Source organism: Anticarsia gemmatalis, chromosome 16 (genome assembly GCF_050436995.1).
Source record: "Anticarsia gemmatalis isolate Benzon Research Colony breed Stoneville strain chromosome 16, ilAntGemm2 primary, whole genome shotgun sequence".
Taxonomy (NCBI): domain Eukaryota; kingdom Metazoa; phylum Arthropoda; class Insecta; order Lepidoptera; family Erebidae; genus Anticarsia; species Anticarsia gemmatalis.
Window position 1 is genome coordinate 7,462,968 of NC_134760.1, and position 17,228 is coordinate 7,480,195.

General features: G+C 34.1%; 1 protein-coding gene across 1 annotated transcript in view; it reads right to left on the minus strand.

Annotated features, from left to right (window-relative positions):
• LOC142979373 (putative G-protein coupled receptor CG31760) overlaps positions 1-17,228 on the minus strand; it is a 74,852-nt gene that overhangs the window by 31,320 nt on the left and 26,304 nt on the right. The window contains exon 2 of the mRNA XM_076124241.1: positions 13,477-13,502. The gene's annotated coding sequence lies outside the window, so the exon portion shown is untranslated. The remainder of the gene's footprint in view (positions 1-13,476; positions 13,503-17,228) is intronic.

Sequence of the window (17,228 nt, forward strand, 5' to 3'; positions counted from 1 at the left end):
GCCTCTGACGGGTGTCGTAGGAAATATTTTGATAGGACATTCTAAATGTCAAAATTTCGATACTCGACAGTATTGACTGTACAGAATCGCGCTATAGTTTTGAAAGATGTAGACATCTTTTTAATAAAAACAATTGAAAAAGTTTATCTTATGTTTTATCTCTCTAGCGTAGTATTATTTACAGTCTACACATATTTAAAAAGTTGAACAGCGTGTAGACTTTTTCTACCGCGTGTGACTCAACCCCATTTCCTGGAGATACGGCCAGATTCTATACAAATATGGATGTGTGGATTTTGACCCGTAGCGGAAATTGAAACGCTGCTAGTACGATGGTCTGCCTCGTCAGACCTCGTAAACAAGTGCATGCCTGCCACGGATTGAGGTAAATCATGCGCAGTTTTAAAAGCTAATAGTTCAATTGCATATTGCAATTTATAGTACTTTACATTGTAATTTCTAGTATAATAAATACCTATATACAACTAAAATAGTGTTTTGGATTGATCAATGTTCTTTCCAAATTTGTTGGGAGAAAAGAAAACAGTAAATGTTTCCGAACAATAAATCACTTGTCGACTATTCTGTAGTTTCAGTCATCTATTTATTGTTTTTTGTCATTTAACCGTAAACTTAATACAGTATAAACGTATAATGTTCCGCGTAGCGTAAGCAAACAGTGTGAAAATGCAAACTGGCTGACGGTCTGATTGACATGTAAACGATATCATTTTACGAATTTTGTTTCGATAAAGCAAATATATATCAGCGAAACTTGGTAAAATAAATAAAAAATAGTACGTTGAAGCTCAATATTTTTTGCGGCCTGTCAATCTTCCCTATATTGGCCGCTAACGGCTAGAGCCATCGAAATGGTTAACGCATTCGCCCGCTCAATACAATAGGTTATGATTTTTGTGCGAACAGCCAAAAAACTTCGTATTCATAGTAACTTTTGTTTTAGGATATGATATTATCAATGTTTCATTTTACCTTTATCAAGTGCTACTATTAAAGAATTGCTTCCTTATCATATTTTGTCAAAATTATGACCTATTAAGGTATATTAAGTCACAGTACATTTTCCTAACTAGAATATTTGCGTATGGGTTCACATAGGTAAGTCAATAAATAACGTTTATCGCGACAACTCGAGCAAAATCATTCTAACAATATCCAGCAAAACGTAACTTTGATTAACTTTTTATTTAACAAGCCAATAAAAGAAAAGTACTGCTTCAAATATAAACGTTGTTAAAGAGGCTTTAATTTATTGGGTGTGAGACAGTCTGTCGAAATAACTCGCTTATCTCCGGTCTGTTTTCCGCTAAGGGTCTTGCGAATCCCAAAGGTATAAGTAATAAGAGGTTCCGAAGATACGACGCCGACGTGTGAGGGTTAAAAATCGTCAATTGAGCTACCTCTTGCGATCAAAGAGCAGTTTTTCTCTGAAAGAACGTAAAATACTTCTTTATTGACCTCTGAAACACGCTTATGTGAAACGATTGTTATGAACTTATGACTGTTCGTGTATTATTCAGATGTCATCGGCGGTTGGTGCTATTGAATGTCGCTCATATTATTGGTACCTTCTTTAAAACTCAGGAAAACGGAAAAAGAGTGCGATCGTCAACTTTCTTGTACAAAATGTCAAATTATGTATTATAATCGTTAATCCAATGTGTGTATTTTTTTAAACATCTAAATTAATTATTTGTAAATGCCTATAAATAACTGATCTGCGATTCGGAAACGAAGATCAACAATAACGAATGCTTCGCGAGTTGAACTTTATCAGATATCGATTAGAGAATAAATTATGTTCAGATTATGGAGTATTGCGGTTAAGGGTTGTTCATACGAAAACTAATTTAAATAGAGTTACTAGATATAGCAATCGAGCTTCAACAAGACGGTTGCGCTTGCTTCAATATTTATGTAAGCCCAGAAGCAATACAGGTAATGCTAACGATCCAACACCTAGGAGCTGCTACTGAGAATTTGTCGATAGAACGCCCAGTAACATTGCGAACTAACAACTGTTTGTGGGATTCCTTGATCTTGCCAAATAGCATATTAATCTATTCTAAAAACAATAAACTAAATCAAACGCTTTAGAACTACAACACATTTCTCTACAGTGGGTACAGTACTATCAAGAGTTTGACATTTAAAATTTACTGCATTAATAGTTCTTATGACGCCCGCTAGAGGCACCATTTTTCATACAAAAGATCTCGATAGCTAGCAGTTTGTCGAAAGTGGTAGCGTAGCAAAGCGTGTCGCAAAAACTATTCAAAAAACGTCGATTGTTCCACCATTTCCATTTGCCTCATCATTATATTTAGTAGAGATAAAAACAAAGATACATCTTCAGCTTAAATAAAGGTCTCTACTAAATGTTTATATCGATTCGACTCACTTCTATGTTTGATCGATTCATGTACTAAAGCTTCCAATACAAGTCATTTATTAGAAATAGCTGAGGTGCCAATGAGATTGTTCCTTCAAAGAATCCAACTCATTTGTTTGAAAGGTGGTTTGTTTCTATCATTTATTTATTTACAGCATAGTTACTTGTGTTGATAAAATAGAACTTTCTTGAATAGGAAAATTGAGAGAGCTTGTAATTGCTAAGTTAGTAAGTAATATTATTATATAAGGTAATGTAAATCCTCGTTAGTTATTCATTATCATCAGTTTTCTTCTGAATATCATAATTAATCAGATTATTATTTTATCATAATTAATTAAACAGTCACCGGTACTATGAAAGGAATTTCACAATTACATTACTAGTACTGGAATTCTTGTAATACTAACATGTCAGTGAGTCTTTGTTACTTTAAAGTAAACGATAATTATTATTATTATTACGAAATAAATATGACTGTTTGATGAGTAATTCTGACGAATACATATCGCATATTAAAAATTGTATTTACATAAATATAAAATATATTGATAAATAGGCATTTAACAATTTCCAAAAATATTTTATGAATGAAGAGTTTCAATAAAATCAATGAAATATTTTATGTAGATTTTGATTTCCAGTATATTAATATTATGTGACAGGTAAAGTTACAGTTTCGCTTTATTTTATATGTACGTTACGTCATCATTCTCAGCTATTGCAATGTGTGCTGATTACATTTTAAGACAACATTTTTAGATAACTGTCGCTATCGAAAGTCGATAGGAGTAGGCAATCGCACCTCAGACTCATAGACAGAGCTTTCGTTAGTATTACAAATTGGTAATTAAAGTTATTTTAATATTTTTTTCGTCCATACCTTATAAAATACTTTCATAGGACTAAACCAACAACGTACGCGGAATAACATCTCATTTGGAAACGAAATATTATCTCCCGGTTGTTACAAGCGGAATAAACACAGAACATATATAAACCCCGAAAAGTTGGTTTGGATTTTGTTCAAACACAATTACAAACAAACATTTACAAAACGTTTGTACACATAAACTCGGTAACATTCCATTTTGAACGAATAATTTTAATTACTCGTTTCAAAGCTGAACATAACTTTTTTTTTCAAGGGATTCTTTTCCCCGTATTAAGTCATAATAATATTCATTATTATAATTCGTTAGAACCTGTATTACAGATCACCTGAAAATGAAACAAACCGTCTAACTATACATACTTAATAATGCTTTCATACATGCTTATTTAACGATCAAAATGTTGGAACTAATTCGTTTCACTATTGGCAAAGTTTTTAGTATATACAATACTATTCACTAGTTAAATAGTCTGCAAAATTTACTGTCTATCTTGAACAAAAATAGTTACTAGCAAAAGAGTACTTGCTGCTTAAAAATCCTAGTGTGTACTTTCAATCACCAATAACGAGTGTTTCTCACCACCATTCCATTTGCTTTCGAATTTCGTTTGATCTGTGGTATAAGAATATAAGCTATGCTTGTACTGCCTGGCAAAATTCCGTATCGAAAAACGAGAATAGGCCTCTTACTCTTTGTGGCGTACCTTGTTTTTCGCGTCAAATGTAATATAAGTTTATACCGTTCATGTGTGTTATTGCCACGGCGTATTTGTTATGTTTCTGTATTCTCGACATGTACACTCCAAATTGTACACGATTTACAGACTTTTATTCAGTTCCGCTACTTTTGTCATCTGTAAAGGTAACATTCGGTTCTTAGCGACCGCGACGCGCGACCGCGACCCGCGACCGCGACCGGGTCGCGCGACCCACTGCTTAGTATGGATTTATATGGAGTACTAAACAAATCTAGCGACCGCGACGCGCGACCGGTGGGCGCGGCTAGAGAGCAGCGTGGCGACAGCGACTCGGTCGCATCGGAGGCAGTGCCGTCACGCGACGCAGGCGAGAAGCACATCAAAATGGCGGCATTTTCACCGAACGAGGCCGAGAAGTTAATATAATTAGTTATTAAAAACCCACCTTTATATGATGTAAGGCTCGCATCTTATAAATAATCCTCATTCTTTTTTCTGGAGGCATAGATAATAGCATAATAAGAATATCATCATCTTCTTCATCCTCCAATAGCTGCTGAATAATTTTTTTCCTAGCTGCGGAATAATTGTCCGACATATCGTACTTCACTAGAACACAACCGTCACCCGTTAAAACTGCGGGAAGGGTGACGATGTCGCCGTCGCTGAAATCCGAAAGCTAGGGTCGCCTCGCGACAGGCGACCATGGCCGCGGGTGGCGGTCGCGCGTCGCGGTCGCTAAGAACCGAATGCTACCTTAAGTCAAATGTCGTATGCTATTTTGGGCCCTTTCTTGATGTCGGAACATTCGCAGTTGCAAGTGTGGTTATAAAACACAATGAAATAACCTAAAAGAAAAACATACACTAAATAAATGAACCTATTAAATTTTTTGTTAGCCCTTGCGTCCGACTGTTGGTCAAAGACCTCCCTTCCTCCTTTCCTAAATCTGACAGTTTTGTGACACATCCCTAATGAGATGAAGGCCTGCTATCAAATTAAGTATAACAATTATTTATGGAAATTTAACGACGTTACTAATAGTTGACAAATGCACAATCCACAATAGCATAAACGATGTTGCGTGTCCATAAATCAAAACAGTTTATGTATAGAAAATGACCAGTCTAATTGCTTGAACTTTAACATGTCATTAGTAGTAAATGACGAAGTACACGTGGCCCGTTTATATTTAGTTCACTGAAGAGGGCTTGATTTCCTTATACCCTACAAGGATTATGGTTCAGTAGTGTAATAATAAGGGGTTATGTGCCGGTTCGGAAAAAGGGATATCTAGTTTAACCGTAAGGAAATTCATATAGTGGCTTCGGCTGCTATTTATGTCACCCATGTAAATAGTTATTCCACTATTGTAATATACATAGTTACATTTCATCGTGACGGAGAGAGGATAATACCCTTGACCTTAATTAAAAGAAAAAAAAAACATAATTTGTCTGTCTAAAAATATCGTAAGACCTACAAATTTAAAGAATATTATATACTGACACTTTTAAAGTCGATGTTCAAATACATATTATTATTTTTGTCCTTTAATGGCTTTTATGACAAAAGCTTACAGAATACAAACTCATTTCGCACCTTGTAACCTGCGATTCTAAAACAACAAACACCGATTCAGAGTAAAGGAGGAATTGAGGAATTATACAACGAGATGGTCTACATAGGAAATAATTAACCAAAGACTGCACGTAGATAAACGCCACTACTCCGTAGTATCTCTAAGTCTCTAGAGATTACGAGGTTTCTAGGGACCACCGTGCTTGTCAACAGTAAATTAAAATGTAATCCCTAATGATTACACCGCCTTTAAAGATTATTATTACAAGGAAACATGAATTGACAATGCGGTTAACAGTCGAAAACAACATTTGTCTATAAACTACGGCCCACTTGTAGATAAATATCGGTTAGCTTTATAAATGGACAGATTCTGGGTTTATTTCACTATTAGATACGCTAGCAGGCATTTTTCCGTACGATCGCGTACGAACGCATCAAGTTTTAAGGTGGCAACGATCAACTTAAATTACGGAAATTGGAAGCAAAAATTATCTTAGATGACTTATAATTACCGTTAAAATAACGCGTTGTTATTAGACGAAAATAATTAAAAAGATTGTTATAAAAGTTTATCACCGCGGTACTCATAGTCGTATTTATTAGAAACCAAAAAAAACAAGCTCAGACATTTAGGCGCTAAAACGATAAGTTCTGGTCTATTCATACTTATTTCGATTTCACCACAAGATAGTATTCTAACTTGAAATTTACTGTCAATTTAAAGTAAGATAAACTCGAATACAGAGTGGGAAGCGTGACAATTTATCTGATAACGAGTTTTGACGCTTTGCAACTTGTGAATTGTGGCGCAGTTGAGAGACTAGCACAATCTAGGGTGTTTCAACAACCGCTAACTAAATAAAGATCTATATCGTTGTTGGTGTATTTTCTACGTTTAAGTTTCTATTAGTAGTGGTTACTGTTTTAGTAAGCTTTAGGAATCACATTATATGAGTAGAATATCTTTTGAACATGTAAAAAAAAGCGTTTGATCGATAGCTATACAAATAACAAAGGCAAAAGAAATGAAATGTATTCTCTACGACTAATTTGTCATATTCTTTAAGCTTTACCCAAATTCATACTTATGTACGAAATAAATATACGGCTCGGCTCCTCTGAAATTCCAAGATTAATAAATCTCTCACTATACCCAATACTTCTTTTATCTGGTTTTCAACCATTCCCAGATATTTTATCACCTCGTCTTGTACTAATAATTTTATGAGGGCCGGTGGATAAAGTGCTTTCGATCACGGATCGTAACCACGGCATTTAATAAACGAATTTCTTCGAACTTCGCCCCACTATTGAGGGATTCGTAAATTCCTGGTAGGTATTTGAAGTCCTCAGAGAATTACATCGATCTTTTGATGCCGAATGTCGGATAAATGTGACGACTGGTTTTTTTGGAAAATGTCCATATACTAATTTAATTGTTACACATTTCGACACTGAATAGAGACAAAAAACCAGTTTTAATTTTTTTTGCTACGTCGTTACAATTATATATTCGGATATAACGGAATCTAGCTACACAAAAAAAGTAACTCAACACCGAAGAAATAAACTCTTCGATCCATTGATTGAATATTAAACATTTGGTATCAGTACTTAAACATTTAAAAAATCCTTTACGATTCGATGCCAACTAATTTAATAAGTAATACTCGAAGTATTTTTGGTGATGATTAAAGAGCGTTTATCCTTACAGAACAAGATTTTATACACCAAAACTGAGTTTACACAATGTATTTGTCGAGTATATACTACGGTCCCTTGAGAAAAGTCCAAAAGTGAATTTTCTACTTAAGGCTTGCCGAGAAAATATTTTACATATTTAATGTAATTTAATAAGCGCGCAGTTTACTTGGAAACTTATTCACGTTACTTAGAGGCGACATTTCTACGTATTTTTCACTAAAACTTTATAATTCCGGTTGTAATCAAAACTTTGGATTATTTACTAGTGGATTTAGGTAGAATTAGTATGCTAGAAAATACTGGAACTAGATATTACTGTGGTTTAAAGGAAACACAAAAAGAATTTTGCTCATGTATCTTTAGATAATAGAATAATATATAGTCGTCTACAAGTACGATCAGAAAGTTTTCCAACGTTCCTTCTGTTTCCTGTGATAATGTTGTTTTAAAGTCCACCATAGAACTATTTTGGTGACCTTATGTCAAAAAGAGGCGTAAATATATAAATGACCTCAATGTTTCACCCCCCTTCTTTGTAAGAGGTTCCGAAGATAAAGTGGGATCTTTTAAGTTCGTGAGTTGAATAATCTTGTGCAATTTAAACTAATTGTAAGTTTACAAAGTTTTAAATACTTATCGATTTTGTGAAATTAAAGGCCGTATTTTTGGTTTGGAGCCGTGACGCAATATTCCTATCAGCAATTTTTAAGTTCAGTGTTTTACAAAGATGTTTAAGCTGTTTTGCTGTTTATTATTTCTTGTGTAGACATTTTTTATGTTTCGGTTTCATTTCTTCACATTTACTCACAATCAGTTCACATTTGTACTCACAAGTCCTACAAAACATTGGAATAAATTGGAATTCACAACATAATCGTAGTATTCCCCAAGAATGCTCCATTATGACAGCATAGCCTTAACAGTAGCCTTCGAACGCAAGGCCGCATGCAGGCCGTGGTGTAAAAATATCTAAAGCATTACTATGCATGGCCGCATGCAAACACGGCCATATGAAATAATAATGTTGATATATCGCCACTGAACGTCCTCCGCGTGTCTGTTTGTATGTACTTGTCAATCTCGTGAACTGCTTGACTGATTTAGTGGTGAAACGTTTTTAACTTAACATCAAAAATTTCAAGAACACGGCTAGTTTACAATACGAAGATAGGCTCTTCTTGTTTCTCATACTGTACATTATAATAGTTCAAACCTTGAAGACGTCAATCTTTGAAGCCGACAGTTGAGTCGGCTTGAGTCTTCGCTCTGAATTCCAGCAAAGGTATAACTTTTGGGCTATTTTTATCCAAAAGCTTAGTGTTCAGGAAGGTTTTATCCATTTTTAAAGAAGTTCGTAACGTTGTAACTGCAGTATCTTTGAGTCAACCCTTCTTCTTCTTCTTGCCGTATGGTTAGTGGTCAACCTAATGTCAAAATTGTGTAGCCAAAAATATCTGCCGCCCAATATTTATTCCGTCTATGTCACATCCGTAAATGATGTACCGATTTGCATTTATCATGCAGTATGATTGTAGCATAATCGGCTAATGTATATCCGGGCTTATGATAAATGTTTGCCAAAACATGATGTGGATTAGTGTTATAATTTGAGCATGTCTGCAATATAAATGATACATTTAAACCAATTAAAATATAGAATTAGTATACTACTTCCTCATTGCGCGGTGAGACCCATAAACGGTAACATAAATTGTGTCCATTATTTAAATCTCATAATTATACAAAAAAATTGCGTTGTTTATTTTTAACATTAATTTGGTATTGATAACTAATCCCCGGTTTCTGAGATACATTTAACGATAGTTTATCTATTGAAACTGTTTTTTTATGAGTTTAAACGGTATTGAATAGATAAACTACCGCTAAATGTACCTCAGAAACCGGGGGTTGGAGTGTGATAGTCATTGATTAAATTTATTGACCTTTATTGAACTTCGTCCGCCTTAAAAAAATCCGTGCTAAATATCAAAATATCCCATGTGTAATCTTGGTTGTAATCTATCTGTGTAGTAAATCCGACGGGTAAATTTGGCGGAATTGATCAACAATCACCATTGCAAACATCCAAACACTAGTATTTATTACGTTACCAAAGATTAGTTTAGATCAATTATTTTTCTTGTCCTTATTTTACGTTACGTAACCATGACTGTAACAGTAGCCCATGCTTTGGCATCGCTAACAAAGTCTAACATTTAACTTGTTGCTAAACAAACCTTGGTTGTTACTATCACAACTTTTGCACAGCAAACTGTTTTCTCTTTTATCAAAGTTAGGAATGAAAGTAATTTAGAAGGCCCCGTTTTAATTAACTTTGAAAGAACGAGGATCATAATTTTTGTTTGTTTCTCACATTTTTGAAGACTCCGCGTAAGGAATTTGTAATGCCGTGTTTGAGGTAGAAATAATTACTTCTACTTTGATATTTTTTACACAGTTCTTCATGGTTTATTTAAAGAGTGACTGAACATAGAAATATTAAGAGTCTTGCATGTAAACAAAATGCAGTAAATTCTTCGACTGTATTTCGATTATCATAAGTTAAGACAAAAATTCCACCTGTATAAATAAATGATCTGACTTTGCTTATGAAATGTATTCGCTGTCATAAAGTTTAACATTTTGCGTAATTTCTGCAAAATGCCAAAATTCTTACTCAAGTTTTCACCATTTTTTGTTCAGACCACTGTTTTTAATATTCGTCGTCTGCTTTAACTACATTTCAAGTTCATAAATCCGTAGTGTAAATAGCCGGTGCATTGTTGACTGTGTTTTATTTGGCCTCTTCTGGGACAACAGGCCCGGAGGTTGGGGTATAACCTCGTTTTCTCTTCTTCAATTTACATTGCTATTTCTCTTGCATTAGGGTTCCAGGTTTGTAAAATTGTAATATAACTGTCTTACTAATAGACCTCTTGTAAGCTTTTCATACAGTGCTTCGTCACTTGCAAACGATTTTGAAACTATATGAGTGACAAAACACTGCACAACTTATCAGAGATTATTAGTAAAGAAGGTATATGTATTACAATTATGTCTTTCGAACATTATTTCTTTTATATGTTTTATCCTCTGGGTAATAATGCGAAACAATTCCACTTTTCAACAGTCTTTCAGTAGTTCCTACAAAGGGCATTTTTTTATAAAGGAGATACGCAACAACCCCATACAACAAAGGCTATGTTATGGACAAAAAAACCAAGCTTGGTTTTATGAAGAGACAATAGTCTGCTATCCTCTAGTGTAATTTATATTCTGCTAACTAGCAGGGTTTGAAAACTATAGGGAATAAAAATTATCAACATTTCTACAACGTTACAATTGCTAAGTGCCATTTTTTTGTATTTACAATAATAAGTATTATAAATACAGGCTGATTCTACTTGCAGACACCTTTCAAAGGGGTTTTAAAGTGATTTACAATGTGTATGAGAGTGAAGTACAAGAGTCAACAACTATTTGAGAACTTACCGGCATCCACAAAACAATTCAATAATGGTCAATGGACACTATACTTACTTTTTAATACAAAAGGCTTATAATCACTCAGGCAATAGAGGGAAATAAATAAAACAATAGTTTATACACGAGCCAAATTCGTTAGTCCGCACTACGTAGCCAAGTTATAATGTAAAGCGTAGATCCAAAGTCCAAGAAAGCCGAAGTCAGGTGGTTAAGCAGTAACAGAAATCCAGAAAAACAGGCACAAATCGTCTATAAGCATAAAAACACCGCAAAAAAAAACAGCAACACGAAAGTCGGGAATTATAAATTCTGTTGACAATCGATATCGCGACAGAGGGCAAGAGTTGCAATTTCTTAAAAAAAAAGCTATTTATATATTCGTGAAATAATTCAAAATATTGATTAAGGGTTATTGTAGTATTTATTTATTATTTAAATATTATTTTTGTACTTAAATAACTATTTAAATTACATTTTCTTGCAGATATATGGTAATTGTACAATTATTTATATACTAACAATACGAAACTGTATGTCTTAACTGACAACACTAAGCTCCTACCGGTTAGCTTCCGGAATCCATTCGAGTCAAAAAATATTAAATAAAATTAACTATGAATAACGGCTTAGTACAATAAAACAAAATATGCGGCAATTAACTATATTTTAAGAGATATTTAACCAATATAATTTCTTTTTTGTCCATCGCAGCATGATTATAGCCGTAGATTTCATATGTCCTTTTATAAGGATAAATATATAAGGAAAATTTTATAAAATTAATTGATCGTTGTTTTCATGAATGAGTGAATGAATTTCATGAATGACAAATGAAATATACAAGTGTAAAAATATCATTATTTATTCATAGGTTTATTTTTCGAAAAAAATTCAATGTTACAAATTAGATAACATTAGTATGGCGTTCTAACACATAATTGCTCAAGACAAGACTCAAGACTGTACTACACATTATGTAGTGTACATAGATGCCACTTTGTGATTCCGTTTTCGGGTGCTTATTCGATTTCGCAAGATGTTGTCTTGCACCCTTATCATAACGAGAATCACGGGTTTTGAAGATTGTGTCTGCCTCCGTGGCGCAGTGGTTTAGGTCGCCACGCCGATACCACTGCAACGGGAGGTCGTGGGTTCGATTCCCACACGGAGCAATTATTTGTGCGATCCACAAATAATTGCTTCGGGTCTGGTCGTGCTTTGTGTCCGTTGTTTGTATGTTTGTAAAAGTCCCCGCGACACAAGAGCAATTCTTAGTGCGGGAGTTGTATTTTTAAGAAAACGAAAAAAAAAAAAAAGAAGATTGTGTCTTTAGTTATATTTCCCGGTTTTTATGGTACCAAAAATTTGGGTAAACGTATGCTAGTGTTCGTGAATAAAAGAGACATAAGAATGATAAAAATCGTGTTTCGCTACTAAACTAATCTAAACAGATTCAATTTAAATTTGAAGTAAATAGTCGGTTTATATGCCTGAGAAGAAGAGCTACTTTTCTCTGAAATAAACTTCCGTACTTCAGCTCTTTTATAAAGTTCCATATAAACAAAATCGGGATCTGTAGATATGTACAAAAATTACATTACTGTTTACAAACGCTAGGTTAAACAAAACTTTTATATAAACCTAAAATAAAACATTAATCATTTGAATAGAGTGCAACTTTGTTCATTTTTTTTAACTTTAAACTCCAATCCAAAATCAATTAATCACCAAGACATTGGCTTTATTAAGATTTTCACTCAACAAAAGATCCGAAGGGCAGTCGGTAGATAACTAAGTACATTCTCAATATAGCGAACAACGGCAAAGGCGATTTGCTCTCAAAGGCGATACGAACTCAAAGTGATTTTGCTTACTCCCACGTAGAGGGTCCTTCTGAGCTCTAGAAACTCATTTTATGCTAAACAAAAATCGTTATCAGTTTAGCACTGAACGAGAACAAGGCTTTTATTAACTATGCTTCAAAGTTGGTAGTGCTTTCCGAAGATTTAATATACCTTTTAAGTTAACTTACTCTTATTAACCCGGTTAGTTACTACGATACAGATTCATTTTTTTTCAGTAGAATAAAATGATTGTATCGAGTACATAGCTACGGTGTCGCCCCCTGGTAAACTGTGGGTATATTTCATACATATTTATGTATGAACCTTCGGATATACGAGTAGCAGGATATAAAAGAAATAATCTAAATTACAAAAGTAATTATTTCAATTTCGTATGGCCGGGGGTTGTAAAAAGTCGATATTCTAAATGATGTTATTTCCTGTGGCCGGAAAGTATTGATTGCAAATTACGATGTAATGTTATAACGGGAGCAAAAACGTTGAATGAAATCTTCTGATGTTGACGATCAAATTGCTGGAACCCTTGCTGAATCTCGTTTACCTAATGCTTTGGGTTTCATTCATACAGTTTTACTTTTATCTGTTTTATGATCTAAAACTCTAGCCCTAACAAATTCCATGTTGATAGCTAACAGATTATAATTGATCACACGTAGCAGTAAAACGGCAACGTATTACTAAAACTTTAAAATTGAGCTAAAGATTAAAGTTTCATTACTCTATCACAGCCTCACGACTTATGGCTAAAAATGCATTGTGCAGTTGAGTGTCTTTAACCATAGCTCGAATGTACTTAATACGGTTAAAATAAAATAACAAAAATAGACTCACCTCGATTGCTCAAATCATGCCTGAATCTGAAAAGAAAGAAAAACTAATGAGAAAAACATCACGCTATAAGTTTTTAATAAAAACAAATACGTCAAAGTTTTTACCGGCCATTTCTATTTGGCAGACCCGTTTAAAAACGATCAAAACACAAAGTTTCCTAAGTATTACAAACTTAATTGAAAAATATTACTGCAGCGTTGCATTTCCCAGAAAGAGTGTCCAATAATTCATAAAGCAATTAACAAGATTGCAATTTGCATAATGGTGATCGCGAAGAATTAATAGCATACCGTTATTAACTGAGCTGCTTACAAGCAGTCTTTCGGATTTTATTAAAGGGACTAATTAGTACATTCTGTGTAAAACTGCCTTAACGTCGTGTTCTTAATAGGTTTGTCGGGATTTAAATTTCTTGGAACTATTATATTGAATACGGATAAAAAGTTTGTTCGTTTCTTAAAAGAGATACTTAATTATTATTTTGTATGAATGAACTAGGCTCGAAGGTTTGTATTATGCTTACAAACCATACGGATTAAGTTATAATTTACCGAATACAAACGTAAATAGATGTGTTTACTGTAAAATGTACAACTCGAAATTCAACCATGAAGATTTAAAGTCACCACTTTATCTTAAAGTAAAAAAGGGAAGGAGGTTTGTAGGAGATATGTTAGGAATCTATGCCTCAATCATTCCGCTCCTAAATTATTGAAGAGAAAATAAATTGCTTGTAAAATATACAATTATATTAACGTTTTCACGCTTTGAAGTAAAGATTGTATACATATTTTAACCCGTGTATACTGTATATAGAAGAACCATAGAGAACTTCACCGTCAAAGCAAGGGACTATGTACGCGTAATAAATTCGCGCATAACTTCGAAAAGTCAGGCGCTAAGTGCACGCTTTGAATATACTCGTATGAGTTGATACAGGTACCTGTACTTTGACAAAGTTTTGATTTATTAATCTGCATTATAACTCTGAATTCGGATACAAAATTGAAAAGCAGCGCATAAGTACTAATAATACGAAACTGGTTAACTATAGAACCATTCCAAAAACTCTTAATTGTCTAGAATATTCTGTGCGTAAGTTTTCATACTACTTTACTCATGAACATTTTTATAAAAAATCATTTGTTTTATTATTATATTACCCAACCCCAACCTGTCTCACCTACTAAATACCAATATATCAATGCACCTAAAAAATCATTAACGACGTCCGTACACTTCAACGAGCTGCTACCACTACGCACATGTGTCCGGGGTTACACCGTACCTACAAATATTTGTGATCCGCCAATAGTTGTTTTAGGTCTGGTTGTACTTTGTGTTCTTTGTTTATATGTTTACAAAGTCCCTGAAAAACAAGACCAGATCTAAATGCCGGGGTTGTATTTTTCAACGACACAAAAACTTAATTCTAATCCAGATTCAAGGGTCCGACAACGACGTGCTATTGATCTTTTCTAATTTATATTTGAATATCTCTCAATAGAGGCCCGAAGTTTGGTAGTGCCCTTTATATGGCAAAAGGCTCGCCCCTACTAGCTAGGACCAAGATGGTTAATGGCGAAACGTGGCTATATTTCATACACCTCTGCCTACATCTTCGGATGTAACAGGCGTGAGTAAAAATTAAATTAACAGTATGAAACGAACTTGTCCAAAGTAAGTCGTAACATCTTACTATTAAATACGAACAGTGTGTTCCATCTAGAGAGTATTTTACATAATATATTCTTTATAACATTAAAGTGAATTTACTGCTTTCTACTTACAAATTGCGATCACGAGTCCGCCGGTCTAGTGGAGTAACATCTGCTTAATACTTCTGCAGCAATTTATTTGCACGGACAAATTGCTTTTTCAGCCCTTCTTTATTTTAAAAGCAAAACTTAAAACAAGTTTCGCGCAGTCAATTCGTATTTTTATTCAAGAGGAACTTTATAGATTGTTTCATCGGCTCCTCGATAATAATGTTTTGTTATTCATGGCAAAACTTTTCTTCTTGGAATATAAAATTTAATATTTAATCCCGTATTGTTTTTGTTGGAATATATTTTTCTCGCTATAGCGTTCCTGATGTACATTTTAATATTCCTGATTGTGCTTATTGTCACGGATCTTTAAAGTGACTTTTATAAAATGATAGATATTTCTACCTATATAGTTTTAAAAGTTAGTATTAACGAATAATCATGTTGGTATTTTTGAAAAACATTGAAATAAATAAGTACTTAAAGGTATTTTAATCCATATAATATGTATATAGAGCTGTAGCGCGAATATGTGCAAACATTAGTATCGCGAGCTTGATATTTAAAATGTACTGTAAAAATAGTTCCAACGGCGCCCGCTAGAGGCGCTGCTCAGGTTTTCAGACCACATTTATCGATTTCTAGACGGTCCTCAATAGGCTAATATAACCAGCAGTTTGCTAAATAAAAGATTTCTTTTGTTTATTTACACATAAAACATCGTCATCTTCCTATATGGGTACGTATTGAGGTACGATTTAATTTACCGCCAATTAAGTTCACGGAAATCGTCAACAGTGGGTGCACAATAACTTTGCGGTTGATTGATCATTAATATTTAAACCGAGCGTATGCCTCACTTCACCTTATTCACTCTGCGGTACAAAAATAAAGGAAGAAACCCAATTAAATATAGTACTTCGGGAAAGGTCACATAATTTGTTATGTAATTATTGCGATAGTTTATGTGACAGAAGAAAAACTGTCAAAATTCTACTAAGGGCTGATTGTGTATTTGAGTAATTCAGTTGATAAAAATCACGCCTTTTTCTCATTGGAAAGAAAATAAAAAACAATTACAATTTAGACACATAAACCAAAATCATGTTCAGGAGAGCTACCGCGGTCACTAGCCATTCGAAGTCGTAAAAACCGTCGAAGCCCGATTTCAGCACTTCTAAATATCTATCAGACTGCTTCTTATTGAATTCTTACTGCCCCACTGCTGGGCAAGAATTGAGGGAGGGGTTAGTCCTTAAGCCCATCACGCTGGCCGACTGTGGGTTGGGGAGGGCGGTTCTTACTAGATAGAAATTTATATACTCACACTTTATTTTGCAGATAGGCTATCTGACAATTAAATTTAAACTGTGAATAGCCCTTCGGCTTCCATGATACTTACATTTCAATTGTTTTATCAAAGCACGAGTTTTGTTTGTAGAACAAACTAGTTGCGGTCGCAACTGGGGCAGTAACGTAACAAGAACTAAGAACAACAGCGGTATGTAAATGAACCTATGAGTCGACGATACAGCGTCAACATTAGGCTGACCTCCACTTTCCTTAGCCTTTGTTCGTTATGAAACGGGATGTTTTGTCTCTGAATTATAGGAGGGTTATGTGTTTGTGTTTGTCGTTTCTCACTTTCGTTTTGTGGTAATTTCAAACAATATATTATTAGTAGCATTATCATTGTTTTATACTTAACCTATATTGATATAGCCGAAGGGGTGACAAGCTTTATAAAAACAATCAAAAGAAAAACCTCGTTGTATCATCATGTATCATTGTCATCATCATGTACAGCTTCTTTCGACTAATTTTATTTATTCTTGTTATCGGCCACTTGTGTCTAGGTTTACTCTATACTTGGCCATCTATATACATATTATCTTTGTCTAAGACGCTTCAAGTTCAATACTTCGAACTGTAACTTTCTGTACCGAAATACATTTGATTAGTTAAAAGTTCAGTTTCTCTTCT